Source organism: Kogia breviceps, chromosome 18 (assembly GCF_026419965.1).
Source record: "Kogia breviceps isolate mKogBre1 chromosome 18, mKogBre1 haplotype 1, whole genome shotgun sequence".
Classification (NCBI taxonomy): Eukaryota; Metazoa; Chordata; class Mammalia; order Artiodactyla; family Physeteridae; genus Kogia; species Kogia breviceps.
In genome coordinates, this window is record NC_081327.1 from 37,783,812 (window position 1) to 37,811,346 (window position 27,535).

At 46.4% G+C, this 27,535-nt stretch overlaps 1 protein-coding gene across 1 annotated transcript in view; it reads right to left on the minus strand.

Annotated features, from left to right (window-relative positions):
- Positions 1–21,897, minus strand: part of CDH11 (cadherin 11) — a 146,837-nt gene extending 124,940 nt beyond the window's left edge. The window contains exon 1 of the mRNA XM_059043679.2: positions 21,415–21,897. The gene's annotated coding sequence lies outside the window, so the exon portion shown is untranslated. The remainder of the gene's footprint in view (positions 1–21,414) is intronic.
- Between the last annotated feature and the right edge of the window lie 5,638 nt (positions 21,898–27,535).

Sequence of the window (27,535 nt, forward strand, 5' to 3'; positions counted from 1 at the left end):
TAAGAGGCCTTTTTATGGTTCTAAATGTGTGCATTACAGCATGGATCAGAACATAGTGAAATTACCAATTTAATTATATCCTCCTCCTCCAGACTATTAGCACTTTAAGGGAAGAGACTGTGATAGTTTTACTTCAGTGTGCCTAGTACCTAGCACTGTGGCTATTACCTAGTAGATGCTTTGTGTATAAATGGATGCTTGCTAAAATAGCTTCTGTGTGCATGTGTGTGTGTTTGCATACGTACATACACTTATCTATGCACGTATGTATCTATATTGCCTTCCACTGCACAAGTCTCAAGCGAATCTCACCAGAACTTACGAGGCAGTGTATTATTCTCTCGTGCAGTTAAGCCACAGACGCACTCACATGGCTCTTACATAGCACAGCCAGGCTTTGAGTCCAGGTTGGCCTCACTCCTAGCTCTGTCCAGTCTGCTGCATTGCCTCTCAGTGTGACATCATAGTGAGTTGCAAGACAGAATCACAACTACTTGGCTGTATGCAAAGATGTCTCCAAACATCTTTGGAAGAGATGAGCTCTAGATAGCTGCGTATGGCCGACCATATTCTCACACTGTTAAGAGAAATACCATATTTTACATTCCTTCATACTCATTATACCCTTTGATTACTATCCTACACCATCGAAAATATAGTTTTTAGAAAATGTAGTTACTACATGTGATGGTCAGCTTTATGTGTCAACTTGGCTAGGTTATAGTCTCTAGTTATATAGGCAAATACTCATCGAGGTGTTGCTGCAAAGGTATTTTGTTGATGTAATTAAACTCTAAACTCGATTTTCTTTAAGTAAAGAAGATTATCCTAGATAATCTGGGTGGGTTTGATTCAACCAGGTGGAAGGCCTTCAGAAGAGAATGGAAGCTTCCTTAATGAAAAGGAAATCCCACCTGAGGACTGAAGCATCCGCTCACACCTTCAGCTCCCGTCTGCCCTTCCTGCCCACCTGCCCTTTGGGTTTCAGACATGCTTCGCCAACCCGCACAATAGCTTAAGCCAATTCCTCTCAATAAACCTCTTAATATATGTATATCCTATTGATTCCGTTTCCCTCATAGAATCCTGGATGAGGCACTATGCGTACATCAATATTTACAAATGGGAAACTGCAGAAAATGTCATACTCAAAAGAAATGGAAGGGGTTATACAATCTCCTGACCGCAGTCAGGGACACATTTTAACTCCCCTGAATGACAGTTGTCTCCTTACCTGCACCCAAAAGTAAAATTTCAAATTTCTTAAGAAAACCTAAGAGACAGTGAATTTAAGGAAGTTGGATTAAGGGGCAACCGGGGTATCTCCACCAGAATGGCATTTATTGGTGATACGCAAGATGGGTAGACAATTGCTATGTTTAATGCCCTCTGAGAAAACAGTTCTCTGTTCTTCCACTAATAGTTAACATCTCTTATGAAGGCAGAAGTTCAGATTTAATGTAAATGTTTCTTCCTGATATGGACATTTAGTTGCTTTTTTAAATATTGTCAGAAGTGAAAATCTAATAACTTTCTCCCTCAAAGCAATCCCTCCAATATGCGTGGGCTATATTCTTCCAGGCATCATCTCAAAGCTTCTTTTCATTACTCAGAGGAACTATATTCTAGTAAATCTATCCATTTCAGCCATTTACTTACACAACCTTGCTGTACACATTCATCCACCTCTCAGAAGCCCCGAGAGATGCATACCACTACCCCAATACACCATTGCTAAGACAGACCGTCCCTGGCATAAAGGCAGTGAACACCCATGAGGAGACATGGGCATGAACACACATGCCGTGACCAAGAGGCCCAGATCCTGCCCTTGGCAGAGCCCTGACCTCACCTGTGTTGCTGGTCAAGTTCCTTTCCCTCTCTGGGGCTGTCCTTCAACATGAGGGGACCTGACTCTCAGACCAAGTGCTGTGATTCCCTGTAATCATTTATGAAAAATGTCAGCCATGACACTGATATCCTGTTCTCCTTTTCTCCCCCCCTCCATTCCTCCCTTCCTTCTTTTTCACTTTTCTTCTTCTTTTTTCTATTTTCCTTCTTCCTTCTTCTCCTCTACTCATCACTTTGTAGGACCCCAATAACGGTAAATAACATCACAGTCATCTTTCTTCATCAGCTGTACTCCTCAGCTGGGATGGGCAGAGAGAGTGGCTGTCATCCTCAAATGTCAGTCATTTCCTAACACATCACGTTGCCATGTTTTACCAATCACACTCATCAGTACTGAAAAAATATTTTGTTCATTTGTTTGTATTTTATTGGCTTTCCCCTCAAACGAAAACATAAGGTCCATATTCCCCTCAAAACGAAAATACATTAATCTAATGTATTTTGCTTTGTACTCAGGTAGCCCACACTGCAAGGTCTGAAGCTTGTGTCAACGTTAGCTCACTCCTACTTCTAGAAGCCATGATGATCTCTGGGTAAGAATGACTCTATCTTGGCCATCCCCTTTCTATGGATCCCTCTGTTAGACCCAGCTTTGGGGTGGAGACTTGGGAGAGCTGCAATGGAGCTAAGAAGTGTTAAAGAAGGGGGCTAAGGAAGCTGTGGTTCAAAAGGTGCCAAGACTGACATGTGGGGCTTCCCTGGTGGCACAGGCATTGAGAATCCGCCTGCCGATGCAGGGGACATGGGTTTGTGCCCTGGTCCGGGAAGATCCCACATGCCGCGGAGCGGCTGGGCCCGTGGGCCATGGCCGCTGAGCCTGCGAGTATGGAGCCTGTGCTCCGCAACGGGAGAGGCCACAACAGTGAGAGGCCCGCGTACCACAAAAAAAAAAAAAAAAAAAAGACTGACATGTGGCCGTGAACCTGTCTCCTGTGCCTTCCTTGTCTCGCTCTGTCCAGGTCTTAACACACGTATGTTCACACACGTGTGTACCCACATGGCCCAAGCACCACGCTGCATCTCCCTACTGTTCATACTTCATTCGTTCTGTTGAAACTCTCTCTAACCTTCACATGAATCTGATTTCCTGGATAAACCTGGCATCGGAAGAAGCTGGGTTCACTGAGTTATCACATCTTCTTGGTTCGCTTTGGACCTTTCTATCTGCAAATTGCTCAGGGCTCATTTAGGATGTAAGTACTTATTTTAAAGGATTGTGTATCATATGTGAATAAACACAACCTCAAGTGAGACAATGTAAGAGAAAGTGTTATAAATTCACCAATACCAGGGGTTAACAGAATTATTATGCTAATATTACTAATGTTTCATCATCGTGGCATCACCATCATCATCCTTCTCCTCATCAGGTGGTTATAGTATTGTAGGAAGAGCCCTGGAAAGGGAGACCAAATTTGTGAAATCTAAATTATATATATATATTTTTTGGCTGTGCCGCAGGGCTTGCGGGATCTTAGTTCCCTGACCAGGGCTTGAACTTGTATCCCCTGCAGTGGAAGTGCGGAGTCCTAACCACTGGACCGCCAGGGAATTCCCTGTGAAATCTAAATTCAAGTTCTGCTTCTTGCCACCTGCATAATGATAAGCATGTTATATAACCTGAGGCTTAAGCTTCTTTGTCTGAAAAATAAGGGTGAAAGTACAGGGTTGTTTTGAGAATAAAATTAGATAACATAATAATGTGTCTTACAGAGCATCTTCCTCACCAATAGTTGTTTAAAAATTTTTTGTTGTATAAATTGTCCTTTGAAAAATTAAGACCTGCTCTATCTACACAGTATGTACTAGCTACAAGTGGCTACTGAGCTCTTAAAATGTGTCTAGTTCCAACTGAGATGTGTTTTATGTGTATAATACACACTAGATTTCAAAGACAGTATGAAAAAAAGAATGAGAAATATCACATCAATCATTTTATATTAATTACACATCATAATATTTTGGATATATTGGCTTAAAATGCATTATTAAAATTGTCACATATTTCCTTTTTACTTTTTTAATTGTACTACTACAAAATTTTAAATTACAGGTGTGGCTCACATTGGTAGCTTGCGTTACATGCCTATTGGACAGCACTGGCTTAGAGGGCTATCGTCCTCGTCCTGATATTTCAATTATAAACATACAAAAGCTCAAAAACAAAGGATTTAGTGGAGAAAATTGAGTTCTTAACATCCTCAGAGCTATGCAAATATGAGTCATGCTGGGAAAGAGAGCATTATTTATGTCAGATTTTTTAAAAGTACAGCATGAAACCTTCATAAGCAATGGAAAACTAGTCCTCATCAAATCCAGATGAGAGTTTGGGGTGGAAGAGAGAAACAACAGCTGAGTAACCTTTAGTGGAGGGAACAGAAAGGAACAAATGAATTTGGAGACCTTGAGAACTTGGATACAATATCCACAGTGTCACTCGCCGTATAACCCAGGGCAAGAGTGTCTAAACTCACTGCATCTCCACTGCCTCTCTGTGGAATAGAAATAACAATACACTTCTCACTCACAGATTATTAGCTAACATTTACTAAGTACTCAGATCTTTGTAGATGCCATTGTCATCCCAACGGTGCAGATAAGAAAACTGATACAAAAAAGGATGAGTTATATACACATGGCCACACATGCTGAAAAATGGCGGCAGTGAAACCTCAACCTTCCTAGTCTGAACCTTCTTCACAGTGAGCTTTGAATCGTTGCTGTATACTCAGATCAGACTTTCCCTGCTGTCCACAGAACTAGAGATGATGAACTTAAAGCACGTTATCAAGATCATCAAGGAACGGTACACATTTTTACTGTTGTTATGAAGGCACGACAGAGCATTGAGAGGATATTGAATTTATATCTCTCTGTGCTGCATTAGCTCAAAAGAGAAACCCCCAAAGATGAGGAGGAACCCACGCTGACTTTGGAAACTCAGAAGTATTAGCAGTGCCCTGGATCCTGCAAAAATTATTGAGTGCTTTGGGGAAATAACATTCAAAAGTTAGCCTATGAAACATGAAGCCAAAAGACTTCTGGCCTCACAGATAATAGACTTAAAATCTGTTTCTACGTGTTCAATATAATGAGTGACAGAAGTCTTTCCCCAACTACATTGTATCCCTAGGGTCACCTTTGTAGACACAGCATCAAGTCACAATGTCTTTATTTAAGGTCAAGCACAAATGTCGTAGAAATCAAACTATTTACAGAAAGGGTTGTTTTGTTTTGTTTTGTCTTGTTTTTGTACAAGGCCCAGCAGGGAACTGGGAATGAGGCTGAAGGGGAGCCAGATACAGTGGGAGATGAGGGAATATTCCTAGCTGGGGGGAAGCTTCTGCCAGGAATGGCCCCTAGGAATTCCCCAGGGGGTGTAACCGGGTCCAGCACGCTGGACGACCTCCGTCTACACGCCCTCCCAACACAAATGTCACCTCACGAAGTATCAGTCATGGTTCAGTAACTAGCCAACCTGGCACCTCTGCAAGAGCCATGATTATTTCTGACAAACGAATTTCTCAGTTAGTTAGTTTTCTTAGTTAGTTTTGTTCAATTTGGTACAAAAATTAAAGTTGTATTAGCACAATCTCTCGCATTCAAGAGCATGTGAATGGCATTCTCAGTGCTCTCCAGTAGAAAGCCCAACTGAGCCCTGAAAGGAGGTGCAACAAAGCACGTAAAGTTACTGTTTCTAAAATAGCTCCCTTTTGCGTCCAAATCATCCCTGCATGGGGAGGCATGATCAGTGGGCCAAACCAATACAGTCAGTGTAACTTTCTCAGAGGAAGAAAACCATCTTCAGAAAAAAAATGTTAGTCGAGTCATTTCCCATGCAAATGTAAAAACAGGGGAAACAATACTAGAGATAGTATCGATATTTTCAACATTAAGCAAAGGCAGGGAATCTTTGAGGAGTGATGCTATTTCCGTGAATTTAATCAATTGACATTCTTACCCACAAAGCTTGTCTCACTTGCTTTGTTTTTTTTTGTTTGTTTGTTTTTGTTTTTTTTTTTTTGCGGTACGCGGGCCTCTCACTGCCGTGGCCTCTCCCGTTGCGGAGCACAGGCTCCGGGCGCGCAGGCTCAGCGGCCATGGCTCACGGGCCCAGCTGCTCCGCGACATGTGGGATCTTCCCGGACCAGGGTACGAACCCGTGTCCCCCACATCGGCAGGCGGACTCTCAACCACTGCGCCACCAGGAAGCCCAAAAGAAAGAGTTTTTTTTTTTTTTTTTTTTTCGGTACGCGGGCCTCTCACTGTTGTGGCCTCTCCCGTTGCTGAGCACAGGCTCTGGACGCACAAGCTCAGCGGCCATGGCTCTCGGGCCCAGCCGCTCCGCTGCATGTGGGATCTTCCCGGACCGGGGCACGAACCCGTGTCCCTTGCATCGGCAGGTGGACTCTCAACCACTGCGCCACCAGGGAAGCCCTACTTGCTTTGTTTTTATAACCTTTGATTTAAACGAGTTAGGGAATAGGTTCTGGAGGCTCTTTGCCAGAGCTGAGGACTAAGTTCTGAGTTTCCAAGAGCCTACCACCCATTTGGTTTTTACGGTCCAAATGAAAATCTCAAGTCCAGGAGCTGGGTTAAGAGGAGCATAATACAGGTATTCTCTGGGTCAAGCAGGGTGACTGACTCTTCTTTTTGGATTTTTTTAAACAGAGCTCAGCTGTTCTACCTGAGGGAGGCAGTTTTCCATTGGAACCTTCTTATTCTACAAAAGAGGAAACAAATCCAGACAAGGGAAGTGAGTTCCCTTTTGTCCCACGGTGAGTTGATTAACAAATTAGGGATGAGGAAATGGATGGATCAAGGGGAATACAGATGAAAATGCTCAAAGAATATGAGAGCAGACAAAGAAATACTAAGCAGAGACCCTGTGGACTTCATCTCTTTGAACAAGACTTTGCCAGGTTAGTGTTTGCAATTGCATTTGTTTTTGAGTCCTAGCTTGGAGTGTCAAATCTGTTGCCTCTTCATGTCCTCTTCAAATCCAGTGTAGATGATTTTTTTAATCTCTCAGAAACCTGGGTCCTTATTAATATGCATCAGAGGGCTTCCCTGGTGGCACAGTGGTTGGGGGTCCGCCTGCCGATGTGGGGGATACGGGTTTGTGCCCTGGTCCGGGAGGATCCCACGTGCTGCGGAGCGGCAGGTCCCGTGAGCCATGGCCGCTGGGCCTGCACGTCCGGAGCCTGTGCTCCGCAACGGGAGAGGCCACGGCAGTGGGAGGCCCGCGTACCGCAAAAAAAAAAAAAAAAAAAAAAATGCATCAGAGCAGCTGCAATGTGACTCTCTTCTCCCACCTTTGCTGTAGAAGTAGAGAGTGCCCACTGAAGGACAAACACTGGGTTTACATGTCTTCTCTCAACATCCCCTAGAAACACATTTTGAACCCTGGGTGCCAAATAAATGTTCTTCTGTGACACTGTTGATGGCATCTTCCCTTCACCTATGCCAGGGCTGGACAGGAACCAAAATATCAAGAGAGAACATGGATCATGGAATCACAACTTCTTTTCTGCCTAACACATCCCTTAAAATAGTTAAGTCATATGAGCACATGACAGAAAACAATATGTGGTGTCATCTATAAATCATCCCAGGTGGGGAGAAAGCCAAGAATCCGGCAATTTGGGATGCATTAGAAGAGTCACAGGAAAAGCTTTCTGGTTCTTTCAGGTCCTGAGTTCAAATCCTTTGCAACTGTCTATCAATGTGATATTGGGGTTTATTGGGAAGATGCAAAGAGATCATCTCTGGAAGGCTCAGTAGCAGGCACTGAGTAAGCGCTTGGCAAAATATCCATTCCCATTTCTTATCAACAATCAGTAGCAAGTCTCATGAACCTATCCTGGAAGCCTCTCAGGTCTGTCTTGCCGTAACAGAGCAGTGAAGAACATAAAACCTCTCTGTTCAAATCCCAGATTGTCCACTTACCAGAGACATAACACTGGGGAAAATTGTTTAACTACCCTGAGTCTTGGTTTCCATGTTTTATAGATGGGGATAATTATAGCTTCCACCTCATTAAGGTTGTAGTGAGGATGGATTGAGATAACTTATGGAAAGTGCTGAGCCCTGTGTGTGCACATAGTAAATGCTCAATACACATCAGTGACTGTAATAATGTTGCCCTCTAGTCCCGGCTTCCTGTCCGTTTCCCTGTTTAGAGTCTCTGCCCCTTTGTCAGTTCTTCTCAGTGCTGGTCCAGAAACCATTTAATAAAGCATTGAACACATCACTCCCCTGCTCGAAACTCGCAAAGGCTCCCTAGAACCTGGGGAATGAAGTCCAAAGCCCTAAATTGGACATGCAACATGCTTCACAGAGAGTCCCAGACGCACCACCCTGCATTGCCTCCTCTTCCCACTGTCACCGGCAGGCAAAACACAGCTGTGCATTTACATCCTGGCGTTTCTGTCTGCGTGGCTTCTTCTCCAGAATGCTGAGGTGTGCTGGTCAGAGGCAACATGCCAAGTGACTCGTGGAAGAAGATTTGAGAGCCAGACCATTTTAGAGCTGGAAAGGACCCAAAAGGCCACCTTACAGATGAGGAAACTGAGGTTAATTGGCTTGCCCAAGGCCACACAGCTATTTATCAGAAAGCCAGGGTCTCAGTAGGCTGGTCTGCCTAGAAGGAGGAAACCACAGGGCAGCCTATTAGGGAAAATCTGTCAGCAATTGGCTGCAAACTTGCTGACAGGTTATCTTTCTCCATTCATGAGAAATGAGACAGAAGTTAAGCACCCAATAAGAAAAGAACATGAGGCGTGCCTCCGTGTAAGTGAAAACTGGGTCCCTCTCTGGCTTGTAATGTGGGGCACGGCAGGAGGGGGTTCATGGGGACAGAGCAGCTGAAATGATTCCACAGGATCCATCCCTCACTTCAAAGACATATCCTCTCAGGCTGCATTAGTCTCCTGACTAATGCTCCCAAACGCACTGTGGAGGTTTGCTGAAGTTGAAGATTCTCTGTAAGGTTTGCAGGAGGAACAGCGATAAATAAAACACAAGATCGCCACTGCGTTACTTTGAAGGCAAGTGTGCCCAGTTCTAACTGCTAAATTGCAATTTTTACTCTAAGATAATAATACTAATAGTGATGCTTCATTTATATAGTGCTTCTTAAGTTCCCAAGAATAATAATAAAAATGAAAACTACACCTTATACTACAGCTGTGTCTATATATGAAGTATATAGTGGAGAGAGACAGTTCAAGAGCAAGCTCCCTTCGCTGTTGGGATATTTTAGGGCAAAGTGTTGTGAACTGGAGTTGTTTGCATAAAGTACGCCAGATTTTCAATTTGGATTTGGAATTTAAACACAGTTTTGCTGCTATTGTCAATGAAATATTTTATAAAACCTTTAAATATGCTGTTAAATATTTAAAACCTTTAAATATGCATGCTTTAAAAAGTTAGACAATGGAAAGATAACTATTGATGTAGCTGCCCAACCAGCCTCACGTATGTTTAGTTGGTCATTCTTGGTCTGTGATCTGGATTTGTCTCCACGGTGACCCGTCAGGGAGTACCACATAGAAGCTGAAATGCGTGGCTCCAAGACTTCCGTGCAGCTTGGTGACGACTGGGTCAGGTCTGGGCAAGGGGTGCCATCAACCACAAAATCAAAAACCATTCAATGGTTTAATAACTCCCTGGCCCAGCAGACGGGCTAGCAAGTCTCAGAAGCTTTGAAACTCTGAGATCCCCTGAAAGCTCCACTCTCTGGAAGGATGACGCTGATCCCTTTCAGCAGGGGGTTAGTTAGGCTGTTCTGGGATGATAAGGGACCAGCTGCAGAGGAAGCGTTCCTCTGTCTTTCCTTGCTGCCCTAATTTGCCCTAATTGAAGCGCTGACAACTTCCCCCTGACCATCCAATCCTTGGGCCAACAAAGAAGCCAGGATGCTGGGAGGGTGTGGCAGCTGTCCCCTCCAGGAGCTGGGACGTGGTGAGGTCACTTGCCCATCCTTATGGGGGCATCCTCTGTGCTCGTATCAATGCCTAGAGAGCTCCTATGTATTCCATCCTGGCTTCTTCAAGATTTTGGCTCTGAATTCAGAATCCTCCTTTCTATCTGGCTGCCCTTAGATTAGGAATACAATTTGGACTCTTGTCCCTGAAACTGGCCTTAGTTTCCACTGGATCATATTTTTGGGAATTTTGCATTGGTTCCAGAGCCAGCATCCATGGGCCACTTTACCATACAACCTGCCCTGTTCTTTCCAAGAGACCATTTGCCATTCAGATGCCTAGCAGTTATGCTGTGCACCGTAGCCGCCTATGGAAATCCCACTTCATCTTCTGAGCTCCCGAGCCCGTCACCAGGCTTCTGCTCAGGTCCTGACATCCTGCCCAATTCTGGCTCAACCCAAATTGGACCGTTCAATGTTTAATAGAGGCTTTCTCTGCTCTGTCCTCACACCTCAACATCTAACTGTCTATCAACATTCTATTAGGCATTTGAGAGGAACTCAAAAGCCAGATACCCCACTCAGTATTGCAGGAGATAAGTTTTCTTACAACAGTCTTGCAAGGATATGCAGGGAAATGAAGCCTTTTGGGGTTTCTTAGTTCAAAGCAACAGATACAGACACTGGGTAACACAGTGCTTGCAGGAAGACTAGAGAAGCAGGGTCAGAAAATGGTCAGGAATGTAGGAGCCTGGGCAGTCAGAACCACAGACCAGATCCTGCCACAGGACCAGGTGGGTGAGGGCACTGTGGCTGTCCCCGCTGAACACGGGTAGCGATAGCTTGCTCCACCACCCCGGTTACCCTTGGAAATTGGATGATACAGCAGTCACTGCCGCAACCACCAGAGGGAGCTCTTCATGGCCAGTGATTGTGTGTGCGCGTGTGTGCGCGTGTGTGCGCGTGTGTGCACATGCTCACGTGCACAAGCGATGAGTGTAAGATACCGAATCCAAATGTAAAGCACAGTGGGAAGTTGAATCAGCGTTTTAGCTTCCAGGAGAGCTAGGGAAGCAACTCTATGGCCCTTCAAGGCTGTGGAGTAGAAGGAGGGCTTTCTTTCTATAGAGTCTTATTGTGGGTGAGTCTCCAAACACAGGAAGGGGGTTTGGGTGCTATGCAGTCAAACAAACACAAAAACAAGCAAACAAAATGGCAATTATGCATTACAAGAAATGAGTAACATAAAGTATATTGTATTCCAGGGTGTGGAATCACTCAAAAGGAGTGTCTTCTGTAGTTTAACAAGATTGTGTCCCTGCTTCTATTCTGGTCTTTTTAACTGTTGTGTTGTGTTTTGTTTCTAATAAGAAAGGTTGGTGTCTGAGTAAACCAACCTATTGCATGGGGCTAGGAAGGATGACAGATATTCTGGACAATAGACTAAAGGTTTAAATTTTAAAAACATTTTGGAAGACTGGATCAATGGACCCAGACTATAGATATGAAGTATAACAGAGATAATAATAACAGCAACCTCATGCCATGCACTCTTCAAACACTTTTATATATTAATATCATTTAATATCAGAACCATCCTATAAGGCAGATATCATTAACCCAGTGTTACAGTTGAGGACATTGAGAAATAGATACAGTGACTTGCACAGCTGGGAAGCGGCAAGCTTTGAAGCAAGGCAGCCTGACTCCCTAGCACTGCTGAAGGTGTCTTATGTGCACAGGGACAGGTGGGGAAATGTGACTTAACAGCAGCACATAAGGAAAAACAAATAAACTGTGGAGCATAAGTCCTCTGGGTGATGTGGCTGGCAATAAAAGCTAATGTAATGTAGCCTCGGGCTGCAATAAAAGAAGTGTGTAGAAGGGACTTGATAGTCTAGAGTCTAGCTGCCTCTAGATTTCTGTCTTCAGTCCTTCCCTCGGAGGAGGGCTGGAGCAAAAATGAATGGGGTGTTCATTCTAGAGATGTTAAGACCAGGGAGAAGGCATCCTGGAAGACAACTTAGATCCTGAATCACTGCAATGGGGAGGAAGATTTATATCTATTCTGCATGACATCAAAGGCTTGTACCAAAGAATACAACCTCTGGGGAAACAGAGTTTGGCTCAGCCTAAGGAAGTATTTCTAAAAGCAAAAGTTCCTAATGTCTCAGTGGTTTGCATCCAGGAGTAATGAGCTCCATATGACTAGTGATACTCCAGCCATCACCAGCACGTGGTAGCCAGGAATGGCATAAACTGTTGGTCTGGGTGGCCTCTAGGGTCCCCTCCTACCATGCAGGAGTGCAATGCTGTTTTTCCTTCCCCAAACCATCCCTGACCACTTAACTGAATGTGGCTTGTCCTTACTGTGGTCCTCTTTGTTTATACTTCCTTTGCAGAACAGACAGTATGAGGCCTTGAGATTTTACAGACAGACCTAGTATGTTCTGCACCATTGATATTGTCAGCTCTCTGAGGGAAGGCCCTGTGATTTGAGCATTTCATTGTGCCCAGCCCAGGCCTTTCAATAAAGTATGGGAGGAAGAAATGAGCTTGAGATGGAGTTCGAACCAAACCCTTGCCAGAGGGCCCTGTGAAAGCTTAGGGGTGGCAAGGTGAGGATGCCATTCCTACTCTGTCATCTCCGGAAACTTGGAATGGAGGTATTAGTGGTGGATGTCTTTCAGATAGGACAGAGCTGAAGGGTGAAGTCAAATGGTACATATTGCAAATATTGCAAAATATTATCAAATGGCACTGCATTGGCTGACCTTGACTTCCAAATAGTAGAATCATGCAAAGCCCCTTATATAGATGTTACGATTTAACTGCCAAATGATGTTACAGGGTGAATATATATATATATCTATATATGTATATATACACATATAGATATACTTGAACCGATGATATGTTTAAATAAGAATCAGACCACCGGTATATAGACTCTAAAAACAAATAAAAAGGCTTCTGCGTTTAGACAGCGGTGAAAGATTGGGTTAAGAGCCAAGACCCCCACTCCCCGGTTCTTGCTCCCCTGTGCTCCTAAATCACCAGGTGACCTCAGGCAAGTCATGGTTCTTCTCTGGGCCCCTGGACCCTCATCTCTAAAAGAAGCTTGGCTGGAGTAGCTGATAGTTCAGCTAATGACTTCAAACATCTGACTCCTGAGAGCTCTACTTGGTAAAGTGGGACGTCCAGTCCTCGCTACAGGAAGGAGGAGGTCCAGTCACCATATGGTGGTTAGACTGCAACAGAGACCCTGATGGAAGATGTCACATGTTAATGGGGACATTGACAAAATGGAGTGGAAGTAGATGGGAGAGAGGAGGACGGTGAGAGGTCTGTAAACCGTGTCTCGCCAGATTAGCTGAAGCACCGAATGGCAGAGCACACTGACACAGGGGTTAAGTTTGGTGTCAGATGCCCGAGTCTGAACCCCAGCTTTGCCAATGACCAGCTGTGGAACACTGGGAATGTCTGGGGTTTTTCCTCTGTAAGGTGCCAGCAATAATTTTACCAGCTCATAGGGTCACTGTGGATAAGTCTCATATTATAGAATGTTCTTAGCACAGTGCCCGAAACTAGCTAAGTGCTCAATAAATACTTTTTATTGGATTTTAACTGTCATTGGATGCCGTTTTCAAATATTTGTAGGGCTGTCAGGAGAAGGAAAAAGTGATGGGGAGCAGGGACAAAGTAACTGTTGGGAGAAAGTGACAGCAGAGGGGTATTTTAGCTCCTCAGATGATGGGGCATTTTAATGAACAGAGTTAATGGATCACCTCTCGTGTCATGGGTTTCCAGAGAGGTCGCTAGCATGCTGCCATCAGGACGTTTAAGCAGCTGCAGGATTAGTGGCAAGCAGAAAACCTGCTGAGAGGGAGAGTTAGACCATAAGATCTCAGAGGCCCCTTTTGTGGTCAAGATTTGGGACCCTGTAGGGGCAAGGGGTCAAGCCGTCAGCTCAGCTCTCTGTCCAGCTGCTCTTCTCCAGGAAGCGGAGGAGGCCCAGGTTGTCACACAGAGCAGAAAACTGCTGGGCACGTGGAGTCAGACAGGCTCGGACGCCCGGCCTTCCTGCCTTCAGCCTGGTGAGCTTGGACCAGCGTCTGGAATCCTCCTGGGGCTCATTTTCCCCACTTGTAAAATGGAGCCGACAGTAGCCTCCTCATGGGGTGACTGCATAGAATGAAGGAGGTAGTGGGTGCAGCACCTTTCACAGAGTAGCATCTCATAAGGTCAGCTCTCTCCCCTGCCCTTTGCCCAGCAAACACAAGCAGAGCCTTCCTTTCATTGCACCCTGCACTCAGGAGGGAATGCATAGGGCCTGGGGTAGGAACAGATGACACAAGGAGGCCACAGATGGGACACAGCAGGACAATCTGGAAGAACCAGGAGCCTTGGAAAGCCCAGCCTGACTGTGATACTGGGTGTGAAAACAGCACCGTCAACAGCTGCGTGGGGGGGAGGGTTCCTGCTATTTTTAACGTGATGCCAAATCCCTGGGCTTTTGCTTGGGCCCGAGGAAGACCGCAGACAGGGCAAGAGCTTCTTCAAGCTGCAGTATTCCCTGGAGTCAGACTGTCACTGCTCACCCTCCTGAAAACCCCAAACGACATTTACCTGAAAAACAAACAGGCATATTCTGGAAATGGCGACAATTTATCAAGAGACTAATTATCATTTAAGCTAGTCTGGAATAGTAATGCGTCCCTTTGAAAGGGAAGCAATCCTTGTGAGGAATATCTCAACATCACATGCTTAGCAAGCTTTCCCAGTAAGATATTACTTCAGGGCAACTTTTCCACAGCAACCCATATGTAAAAACAAGCGGGGAGAAAATGCAAAGGTAGGAAGGAGGCAGACACTTTTCAAAAGCGATACTTATCTCTAAAATCTCGACTGCCTCTTGAATATTTTAAATGGAAGAGGGATGGGTCACTTAAACTTATGAAATGATTTTTTTTTAAAGGCAGGTACTAATAAACCATTCATCCCTAATTTGGAGAGGCCTTAAGCCTAAGGGAAAGTTTAGTGAAGGATTTTGGCCTAAAAATTGTGGGGAAGAACTTCTACCTGCCACCATTAGTCTATAGAAGTGAAGCTCAGGTCTCTTTCTGAGAGGACAACAAGGCCCGAGCAGCCACTGCATGCTTGTTGTGAACCAGGCATTGCACCCAATCCTTATGTTACCTTACAACAATCCTAGGACATGGGTATTGTGGGGAGCTCCGTTTTCACAGATGAGGTAGATGAGTCTTAGAGAAGTAAAGTAGCTCATTTTTGGCTAGTACTTTGTAAGCAGTGGAGCTGGAATTGACAAGAATCAAACTTCTGGGCAGGGCTGGAACTAGGGTGAGTCAGGTGGAGCTCTGTCCTTGGGCACAGAATATAAGGCGATGCCAAAAAACCCAGTAATCAAGATAAATAATATTTTAAGGAAATATTTAAAAAATCAAGATCACTAGAAAAAAATCCACAACGAGCAAAATATCAACATTTTAAATAAAGACAGGATTGGGACTTCCCTGGCTGTCCAGTGGTTAAGACTCCACGCTTCCACTGCAGGGGCTGCGGGTTCAATCCCTGGTCGGGGAACTAAGATCCTGCATGCCATGTGGTGTGGCCAATAAATAAATAAATCCAGACAGGATCTAACCCTGCACTTGTATGCCTTAGCCTCACTCTCCTCACCCTGATCTTGGCCCTGCCACTCAGCAATACTGCCTCTAAGTCTGAATAGGTGGTCCAGGCCTGGGGGATGATGGTAATAGGCCTGAGTGTTCAGGATGTGATCATCAGTAACACATACCCAGAGATCATGGTGGGGGTGAATGTACCATAATTAGAGGATATGTCTATCCCTGCCTTCATCCATGCTTGTTCTTACTGAGAATAAAACAGCATCCATGGCAGGGATGCTGTTCTAAATTCTCACTGTTTGATCTCACTTGTGGAGGCTAACAATGGCTGAAAAGAGGTCTCTGTGTGTCTTAAACTAAATTCAGGTAGGGCCCTCCACTGCTATGGTTGCTGTTAGATGCTCATCATGGTGGCCATTTTCTTCAAGAAAAGTGACCGTGGAGAAGTAATCTTAATTTGTGAAATCATGCCAGTGCAGAGGACCGTGTCAGGAGGATTTCCAGCAAATAAGGAGGTTCATGGAGTAAATGAAGGTTTTTCTTCAACTGGAATAACCAGAAAATTCGAGAAAAAGGCAGTGCTTATTCACAACATCCTTTGATGAGTACTCAGTGCCAGGGAGCAATAGAATAAGGCTCTGGCCACTGTGTACTGTGGCCTGTAAGGCTGTGTATGCCAGCTTTCTGGATTCAGCACCTCACTTGGTCTAAACGAGTAGAAAGAGAGAGGAAAGGGGAGAGAGACACCAGTCCTTGGCCTGCCATGAGAAACAGCATCATTAGTCTCTCCCACACTTTTTTTTTTCCCTTCTCTTTCTTCCTTTCCTCTCTTCTTCTCTCTCAGACTCCCATCTCATTTAACATCCTGTGTACTAGGTTCTCTGCCTGAGCAGAAACCCTGACCACACAGACTCTGAGAACAATGCTTTATCTCTATAAGCATCTTGGAACTCTGTGACTGTCTGAAGGCTAATTAAACCAAATAACAGTGAAATTTTCCCTCCCGTTCTAATGAATGTGCATTATTCACGAGCACTTACAATTTAAAAGTGCCTTCGTTTTAAAAGTTAAATAAACTGTCCAGCGTCCAGCGGTAAGCGGTAAGTGAGCTTCGGTTTAGAAAACACTTTGTCTTACTTTTCCACTGAGTTACTTAATACTCCCTCCCATAATCCATTTGCATTGATCCCTCCTTCATCAACTGCCCATGCATTCCAACACACTCAGAGCTGCAAAGAACTCTACTGCTGATTCACCAGGGAGGCAACTGTACTCAGTTAAAAAAAAAAAAAAAAAAAAAAATACAAATAAGAATCTACTTAAGACAGTATTTATTTTTTTAAAGAGCTTTCCTCTTAATTATAATATAGCATTAGTTTTTTGTTTCATTCTTCTGAATTTCATAATGACACTATCAAACAGTAACAAATATAAATTTGTGCAGCCTGGAATACGCAATTTAATCATAAGCAGTAATTTCCATATCACTGAGGAGGAAAAAAAATGTCAAATGATTAAACTCCAGGGCATGAGGACCAATCTTGAATTAAATTTTACACTCTGCTAAAGTTAGGTTTTGTACAGCAATATCAAGAATGCTTTAAAGGTAGTAGTAAAACGTTTACTGTTTTATTAAAACTCCAGGCCCCAAAGTGTTTACCAAAGATCAAAGTGCTATTCTTTTTTGCAAATTAAAAATATCTTGCAGACATCTTCAAAAACCTCTTGAAAGAATAGGCAATGATATCACAGCAATCTCACTAATATTTCTCTTCTTTATTCATTCCCTTCCCCTCGGAGTCTGAAATGATGCTTTTTTGCAGGGAAGAAAAAAAAAAAAAAGAGCCAGAAAATCCTCCCAGATCACTGACTCAGTGAGAACTGACCTTGTTTCTCATACAGCCCAGCCCCCATCCATCTCCTGCTCAGACATCTCAAGATTCAGATTTTGCAACTTTCTAGTAAACTCCAAGGTGGGAAGAGAGTGAAGGTAACGGGATCCACCGACTAGAAAGATGTTAATCCTGACAAACTGCTCAAGCAGTAGCCTGAACCACAGCTAGATTGAACTGGGTCTCTCCTGAGAGGTCCAGACAAGGCTGCTGGTAACAAAACCGCTTTTCATGGTGCCCTCCAAAGCAGATGGGCTCCACGCACAAAGTTGGAGAAGGGTGCCATTGCCCTCTAGTGGCCAGAAGTGCAATCTTCCGCGAAGGAGCCCATTTCCAGAGATGCACAAGGCTCTCAAAGTCAGCGTAAAATTATAGCAGAAAGATGCTTAATTATCCTCCTCGAGTGTTTTCTTTAGTCCTTCTTTGCCCATAGAGGAGGCTTTGGATGGCTATCATAGTAATCCTGATGGAAAATCTCACTCCTACTCCTACTGGTGCACCAGAATTTCTCCAACTTTCTCCAGCTTTATTTATTTATTTTTTTACCAGACCTGTTGATGTTTTTCCCCTAGTCCCTTAACTAACATACACGCACATATCTATAAATAGAGAGACAGAGAGAGACCAAAGATATCTACATATTTCAGGGGCAATAACTTTGGACTGGAAAGGCTGACAACTACGATGTTTTGGTAAACCTAGAACAGGGGTTCTTGACAAATCAGGTAACTTTATGGAACAAGGACCAATTGCATAAGTGGGAAAAACATCCCAAACACATTTCAATCCCTTAAACCATTGGCTGGTGAATTTACACAATGCTGAGATTTTCTAGGGAAAAAAAAACTTAGGAATTTATAGTTATTCTGCAAATTTGACAGTTCAAGAAAAAAAGATTTGCTACCTACTTTCAAACTCTATAGACCACTGTCTTATCATTACTATTTAATGATAAGGTATTCCTATATCAAAGTGAAAAAAATCAATATTGAAAATAAACAAACGAAATGATATTTCTGGAACATCTGCCTATATAAATGTGTAGAAAATGAAGGCAGACTAAAATCAGATTTGCAGATCTTTAGATAGTTCTGAAAATAGCTTTGAATATCACAGATCAAAGTTTACATAAACTGTCAACTTCGTAAGTCACAGACATTCACAGGCAAGGTTCTGGGACACACTATGCTCATGGGATGTAGCTCTGGCATTGTAAATCAAGTCTTGAGGTCAAAGTCATAGCGTTTCCCATATGAGGGTCCCCAAACCAGAATCTTTACAAAGCAGCCATGTAATTCTATTCAAAGTCGAAGAAAAACCATGAATTATGAAGACAAGTGCATTAAAGGAGCATGAAATTGATCTGTATTCCCCCAAATCACAGCATGTCTCTCCAACCCTGCCCCTCCTCTTCACACGAATAAACAAACATACACATCCACAGCCACCAATGCAAAGAGGAAACAGGAGTTCTGGGCCATAAAAAAACAGATGTATCTTTTAAAAAAATTCTCAAATTAACAAAATATTACATCTTAATTGAAAACAGAATTTAGGTTTCTAGTAATTTTACTGTCTGGTGTTTCGATAAGAATGCTGAACATAATGAAAGTTCTGAAGTGCTATCAAGATGGTCCAGTGCTTCAATTAGAGCTATTTCAAAAGCCTATTTTTCTAGTAAGCAATAAGCTCAGTTTGAGTAAACCTACATGTCTGGGCCTCAACAGATTATCCTATCTCAGTCGGTTCAATGCGGCTCTTCATTTCATTTTCCCTCCCCCAGGGGTGGGGAGGGTTATTTCTTTCTTTCTTTTCTGACAATGTAATAAAATGACCAGCTTATACAGACTCTGAAATAACAAGGAAAATAATGATAGTAATAAGAATTATTAATAATAAAGTGCCGCTGCAAGACATTTTAAATGTATTAATTTGCAATGTTTCAAAAGCAAGATGTAAAGATAATTCTCACTCAAGGAAAGTTTCTTGGCCTCTCAGATGCCTTTTCCTGGTCTGTACTTGAAAACTACTCACATTCCTTTGTACTAGGCAGGATTTCAGTCTTGCACAGAGGTTTGAATTCTAGGTCCCACTGGCCAACTCTAAAACTTTGAATTAGAGCTCATAACTAAGGAACTTTAGTGACCAGGAGCTTCAGGGTCCCTCTGGCATTGGCCCCAACCCTCTGTCTCTTTGTTTTGCAACTTTTATTCCTTTCTTCTACTGGAAGAAGACCAGGCTCCCTGCAGCTGGGGTTGGGCAGTGATTACTTTTGGGTTCTGATGGCTGCATCGCTGTATTTGTAGGGAAAATAATTCCAGGATTAGTGAAATGAAGGTCAGCCTCTTCTCTTCTCTCGCATGGTATTAGGCTCTAGCTCTCAGAGCCCAGCGTGGCAAATGTGCTCATGCGATGCTGGCAGATCCTCGCTCCTGAGAACACTTCTACACCTCGGTCCCCGGGAAATCCAGACACCCCGGAAAACCATCGATGTTTGCTGCAAGCCCAAGTGATAAATCGATCCATCCTCTCACCAGATTAATTATCGTGGCTTCCCTGTGATTAAATCGAAAACTTACTCTGCCTCGTATAAAACTGATAGGAATGATAGGAAGAGGAAAACCAGGAAAGATTCTAGAGCCATCCGAAAAAGATTTCTTTAGAGGGAAACGGGAGGGAAGCCTTTATAGGCAGATGTATACCTTCATGCAGCACGATTTTAGAAGGAACCTTCCACCCCACCCCTTAGGGACGACCCGTCGTCATGCAGGGATGGCATTATTAAATAATTAAAAGATGCAATTTCTTAATAGCAGTGCTTTGGCCCGTGAAATTCCTGCTGCATTATCAGCAAAAGCAACAGGGCTTTCTTTTTCTAGCATTTCGAAACCTTTCACCCGGGAAAAGGAGGCGTGTGGACACAACCGCTTCCCCTCCGCCCAGAAAGCAAGGAGCAAGGCCTTGGCCAGAAAGGGATGAAGAAGCGCGACCCGGGGGCCTCCCTGACCCCAATTTCTCTGGGGACTCTTTTCTTCACAGCACCAGGCAGGCCTCTTACAACTGTACCCGGGTGTAGGGGGAGAGGGGTGCTCTCCTCGCCGGACCCCACATTCTGCGGGGTTCTCCAAGCTCCTCACCCCCGGCTCCCGTTCCGGGGCAAAGATGAGGGAGGGAGGCCGTGCGTGCGGAGCTGGAGAGGCTCGGCGCGTTCTGGGAGGAGGCGCAGGCTGCGGGGAAGGCTTGCTTCGCAAAGTTAACGCTGACCCCGGCAAGCTCCGCCAAGCCCCAGCCAGAGCCGAGCCCGAGTCTGAGCCGCTCACGGGTCACCCCTTGAGCTGGCGGATACTGACAAACGGTCCCCCGAGCTCCCGAAGAGACTCCGGCTTGAGGGCTGGCGCGCGCACCGCAGTCGGCAGCCCCAGCCGCAGTCAGCGGACCCAAACCCACGCTATAAAAGTGCGGGGGGAATCGCCGACCCGAGCTGGGTTCCTTCCGTTTTCCGGGGCTTCCCCGGCGGTCTCGATGGAGGAATTGAGTCCCCGGGAGCGCTCGGCGGGGATGGGGAGGAAGGAGTAGGGACCCTGCAGAGCGTGGTCATGTCGTCGCTTTCGCAAAGAGTCGCAGGGCGGGCGGGCACCGCGCCGGGGGCGACTTTCCCCGGAGACCTGACCGGGGGGCAGTCGGTGTGTCCGGAGCGCAGCTCTGCAGCCTCTAGCTCCAGCCGGGTGCAAAGCCCCTGTCTCGCGGCCTCGGCGCAGACCCCATAAAAGGCCGGAGCTGGGGGAGAGACTGGAGCGCACATCTGGCGCCTCTGCCCCCTAAGCTGCCCGCGCCCACAGCTGGCTCCCTTCTTCCTTTTCGATTTTTAGACAAATCTTCTCTCACCTCCGCCCTCCTCCCGGTTCTGCTTTGCATTAGTGAAACCTTCTCGAGTCAGTCCTCCTCCGTCCCCAAACATTCTCATCCAGAGACACCCCCCACCCCACCCGAAGAAGCCCCATCCAGGCGAGAGGAAGGCACTGGCGGCGCGCCTCACCTGGGGCCCTGGAGGGTGGGCGCGAGGTGCGGGCCGTCGGTCGCTGGCGCAGGGCGAGCGCAGCGGTGTCAGCCCCGGCCCTAGTCCGGGTCCCATTCACAAGTCGGCGGCGGCTGCGAGCGGCCCCCGCGGCATCTGCTCGCGATGCTCCCCTCGTCTGGCGGCGGCCGCGGAATGAGCCGCCGAGCGCGCTGGTGGCAGGAATGAGAAACCGGGGGGAGGTGGCGGGCGGGGTGGGGGGGCGGAGGAGGAGGGAGGCCGCCGCTGGGAGGGAAGGAAAGGGCGGGGGGCGGAGAGGAGCGGAGGCCGCTAGTCGCGGCGAGCTGGGCCTCACAGAGGCTGCGGGGGCCGGCCCGTCCGCGTCCCTCCCCCCAGGGGCCCCCGGGATGTCAGCCCCCGGGATTCGTGGCCGCCCCTTCCCGCCTTGGGTCGCCGCACTCCGGCTCCCCAGGGGCTCAGACGGAGTCTGGAGCGACTGAAGTTGGGCTCCAGGGACGCAGAGCCAATCAGGGAGGGCGGCACAGGGAGACTGGTGGGGGTGGGGTGGGGGCTCCGGGTCCCCTCTTTCCTCCTTCGCCCAAATCCGCTTCGGCTGGTCAGGCTGGGCCCTTGGCCCAGGAAGCCTGGGTGGTGGGTAGGGGGAAAGCGTCGGCCAAGGGGGGGAGGCAATCCGACATCGTGCTTCCTCACCCCATCGCCCCACGTTCCAAAGATCCCTCCACGTCGGTGGCTTCTGCCCTACTCCCCCTCCCCATGCCTAGCAAACTCTGCTTGGGGCGCGGGTGGTGAAACCTGGCGGAGGGAGACTTTGGACTTGGGAAGAACCACGTCTCTGTTCTCTCCCAGTTCTCCCTCCCCACCCCATCCCCAAAGCCTAGTGTGGGGAAGGCGGCTGCCGGGATCGCGTAGCCAGGGTCGGCCCGGCCCCCGCGCCAGGCAGGTACAGTGGCCCCCGCCCGCACACAGCGTCACTTGTTGCCTCAGGCCCCCTCGCCGCACGCCCGCCCCGGCTCGCCGGAGAGTGCGGTTCTGCTGGAGACCGGGCCTGAGGGCGCAGTGCCTGCATCCTCCCTGGGTGCCCCCCGTAGCCCTCCAGGATGACTCGTTGGAGGAGGGGGCCCCGGGCCTGCTTCCTGCCCTCGCCGAGTCGCCGGGAGAAAAGGCTGGCGGGGGCCTGGGCTTCGGAATCACGCCAGGGACTGGGCGGGGCGCCCGTGCTTCGGGAGCGGTGCTGGGACCCGCACACGCCGCCGTCCCTCGGGTGGAGGGGGACGGCTGTGAGCTGGTGGGGACCGGTGGCCGGAACAAGTTCCTTTGGTGGGAGGCGGCGGAGAAAGCAGAGACGGAGGGAAGATGAAGCAGCAAACGGATAATGGGGACAAGGAATCCCAGGAAAGACGGGGATGAGGACGGAAAAGGAGTGATGGGCCCGCGAAGAAGGGCAAGGAGGGAGCGGAGGGAAAGCCGGGCGAGAGGGGCGGACAGGAGTCGAGGAATTAACACTAATGAGGTCGAAGAATGAAGAGCAAGTCTCGGAGGGTGCGCGAAGGGGGAAGGGACTGTAGTAGTGGGAGAAGAGCGGGGGCGGCCAAAGCCGGCTCTCGGGCTCCCAGCCCTGGTCGCCGGAGTCCCAGCGGCCCGCAGAACCCTCACGTTTGCACGCTGCACGGGACTGCGCGGGGCTGCGCGCGGGGGCGACGGGCGGGGCCATCCGGCTACCACGCCCCCGCCCCTCGGTGCGCCCGCGGGCTTCTCGGCGACTCCGGGTTCCCTGAGGCGTCGGCCGCCGCCCCAGCCGGCGTCCTGAGCCAAGCTGCCGCGTCCTTCGCCCTCCGTGTGGCCCTGGCCTTTAAACTGCCGTTTCCTCGGCTGGGGGCGAGGGCGTTGAGTTTCCCGCTGGGAGGTAAAGTGCCCCCCCCCCTTTACCTCCCACACGTCGCAAGGAGACAGGCCTCTGGGCGCTAGGCACAGCCCCACCCCCCTCGTCCTACACGTGCGGGTGCGAGGCCCTCGCGAGGCCGAGGAGGCGGAGCGCTTTCCCCGAGGGCGCAGTGAGTGGGACGCGGTGCCTGTCTCTTCTCCCTCCACAGGTTGGTCCCTTCCGCACTCTGCCTGCTTCCTTTATCATCCTCTCTGGTCCTGTCTTTTCATCTGCCACCTCTGTCTGCTCTAAGCCCTAAAACTTTGTATGGGCTTAGTATGTACTACGCCACCGCCCAGGTCCCCGCACTCTAAAGGGGCAGAACATGGTGATGGGGTGCTCTGACCTCAACGGCTCCACTTATAAATGAAGTTACAGACGAGAGGAGGGAAGAGGGCCCCGCTGTCCCTCAGAGATACTCGGAGTTTGCTCTTGTTTGTCTACTGATGCTTGTCTGAATTTTCTCATGCTTTCCACGTAAGTGAAAGTGGAAACAGGAAGGGAACGTTAAGGGCTCATCAGTCTAATTGCAGGTATACAGTGATGTCGGGGATTGGTGATGGTTAGGACAGCGCTTGATCCGTGAGAAAAGTTTCATTAATTCCATTTTGGAGACAGGACCAAGGATGAGCCTGGTCACATTTGACCTGACATTATCCGGAATGTGTTCTTTGCTTTTTGGTTCAGAATTCGTTAAGTGACAGCAGTTGTTTGTTGGTGGTGGTCGGTTTTTTTAGACCATCCCTTCCGTGAATGATGGCATCAGCGGATTTTCAAAAGTATGTTAAAAATTGCTTGGTAGACTTCTACTGACGTTGCACAGCTGAATCAGATGGAACTCAGTGTATTGCAGCAGTCAATATTCCTTTGCACAACCCAGCGATTTTATGCCTGGGAGTCTACTTAAGACAGCTGGAAACTTGTGTCCACACAGGCACATGTGCCTGAATGTGCATAGCAGCATTAGTCATTATAGCCAAAAACTGGAAACAGTTAACACGTCCATCAACGGGTGAGTGGATAAACAAAATGTGGTATATCCATATAATGGAATAGTATTAAGCATTAAAAAGAAAAGAAATACTGATGAATGTTACAGTATGAATGACCCTTAAAACATGCTAAAAGGCAGATGCAGAAACCGGATATTTTCTGGTTCCATTTATATAAAATATTCAAAAAAGGCAAATTTATAGAGATAGAAAGCAGGTCCGTGGCTGTCTCGGTATGAATAGGAATTAACAGCAAATGGGCATGAAGAAACTGTGTTGGGAGATGAAAATGTTCTAAAATTGGATAATGATGATGGTTGCACAAATCTGTACATTTGTTAAAATTCATTGAATTATAACCAAAAAGAAAGGCAAACATTTATTTTACAACTTTATTCCCAGAGTATCTATGACCTACAGCTGAGCCCCAGGGGGAAAACCTTTTGCAAGGCAGTTTTATAGAGAGATAAATGTTTAAAAAAAAAAAGAGTTCTAGTTCTTATGGAGAGATACCCATACTTCTATTCAGCAAGTTCTATTTTGGCAACTGCTTTGGAGAGTCTTATAAGTGTTAAAGCAAGTTAATTCCCCCCTTTCACTCTTCTAAGTGATTAATTCCTGGGAACTAGACTTAGGCATTCCAGTTCGTGACATTTTAAACACACCTACACATAGACACAGTACAAAGTGCACATTTCCGAGGGGATTTTTTTATGACTATGTTAGGATCTGTCTTAGAAATCCATATCAAGCACTTGGGTGGAGTATTGTGTGATTACAGTTTGGATTAAAAAAGGAAAAGAGAAAAAAAAAAAAAAGAACCCACTGACAGTTTAAATTAAAAGATTCAGTTCATCCAGCAGCCAAAAGTTTGGGTGTTTATCTTAACTTGCCTCACCTTTCCTTCACCTTGTTCTTCAGGAGGAAGCCAGGGTTCAGGGTTGCTCTCGAGGCAGGATTGAACAGTCCCCTCTGCTTCCTGAGTCTTCCAGTCCAGACAGAGATGAGGCTCAAATGGGCCTTTTCTTGTCTTTGTCCCTGTCAGCAAGAGGCTGGTAATTTCCTGTTGGTTCCTTCATCAAAGTTACCAGGCTCTCATCCCTTTGATGCATCTGTCCTCAGACTCTGAAGATAGCCAGGCCCTGCTGAGTCAGTTCCTTGTTTTCACTTAGAAGCCCTAGGCTACCCCAGGCCTTCTCAAAGTTTCCTGCTCTAGAGGCATCCTTTGGTAAATGGTATAAAAAGTGAGGCAAGATCCAAACAGGGAGATAGCTTTATCACATTGCAGTAGGCCCGCGTCATGCCTTCCCCAGGCAGAGGGAGAACACTGAGAAAGATTGGACAGGTATGCCTTTTCTGAACCAGGCATTTCAGGTAGAGATTCCCACAGCTGAGGCCACAAAGATAAGTGGGGAGACCACAGGCCTTTGATCTGAGTCTGATTCCTGGTTCTGCTGCTTACTAGCAAAGACTTTAATCTCTGTGAGATTCAGTTTGCAGTTCTGTAAAATGGGGCTTGTTATCTGTGCCTAGATCGTTGCAGGGATTAAATGTGCCCACGTACCTAGAGCAGTAAGCACTGTGCTTAAAGCAGAGGCTCAATAAATGAAAGTTATTAATTACTGTTATTAATTATGAGGTCTGGTTATTGTCACACCTTAAATCACCTGAGCGAGAAAGGAGTCATGATACAGTATGAATTATAATAATAATGGAAATTAATCTTATCATAAATTATATTAGCAATAAAACTTCTGGTCAAGAATATTTTAGCAGTTCAAAATTTACTGACACTGTAAGGCCTGTCATGGGTCGTATAGAATTAGATGTGCCAACCTTGGGGGGCAGGGGCCCTGAGTTCATGTCCTAGATCTGCAAATTCACTGAATCACCTTGGGTAAGTAATTTTCTTTCTGTGAGCCTCAGTTCCCATGGCTGTAATTGAGAGCTTACTCAACATAAGTTCTGAGGAGGATACTTCCAGAGCTGAAATTCTGGAGTTTTTTTTAGTCAGACTGTTAAATTGAAAGCATCTCTTAGATGCATTTCCTCTTTCCACCACTAGGAGCAGTCAGGCAATCATCTCAGGCTAAGCCCTGACTCCAAGAATCCCCTATCTCTCAAACATAACCCACTTTAACTCTATCTGTAGCGTTTCTTTGTCTTTCCCTCTCACCTAGACTGTAAGTTCCCCAAGGGCAGGGATGATACCTTTTTTGGTTTTTGTCTGTATCTCCAGCACCTGGTGCATTAGAAGTCCAATCAATATATTTGATTAACTGATGATGTTAACTAAGAAATATTTTTATTAAATTAAGGCCAGTATATCAGTCAGATACCACCACAGTAATACTAGGGTATGAATAACCGCAGCACTCAGTGACTTAATTTTGTTTATTTATTTTTGGCCACATTGGGTCTTCGTTGCGGTGCGCGGGCTTCTCACTGCAGTGGCTTCTCTTGTTGCAGAGCACGGGCTCTAGGCGCACAGGCTCAGTAGTTGTGGCTCGCGGGCTTAGTTGCTCCGCAGCATGTGGGAGTCTTCCTGGACCAGGGTTTGAACCCGTGTCCCCTGCATTGGCAGGCAGATTCTTAACCACTGCGCCACCAGGGAAGCCCCTCAGTGACTTAAAATAACAGTTATTTACTCTCATACATCTGTGGGTTGGCTGGGGCGGGGCTGGGCTGGGATAACTCCACTCAGCTTCCTGTATTTCTCATCCTCCTCCTTAGGGCTAGCTTGGGCATATTCTCATGGAGATGGCCACTGCACAAGATGCCAAGCAGAAATATGCACGGTGTCTTGAGGTGTAGGCTGAGAACTGGAAACTATCTTTTCTATCTCATTTTGTGGGCCAGAGCACACCATATGGCCAGATTGAAAGTTAAGGGGTGGAGAAATATAATGTGCTTTTTTAGTGGAAGAAGCTTCAGAAGTTGCATGGCAAAGAGTCTGAATACAGAGAAGTGTAAAGAGTTGGGGCCATTAATACACTCTTCCACAAGCAGAAACAGATTTCCATCATGCCACCATTCTGGGTCATCTTGGGTTGTCAGGTCCCATGGGTTATATCCTATAATCATGAATACAATATTCTAGAACATTAGAGGAGACAAGATCAGAAGGCGACTTCAGTGTCTTACCAAATTGTAACCATGTCCTTCCTTTACTTTGAAGTTCCAGTTGTAAAGGAAGAAAGCAAGCAGA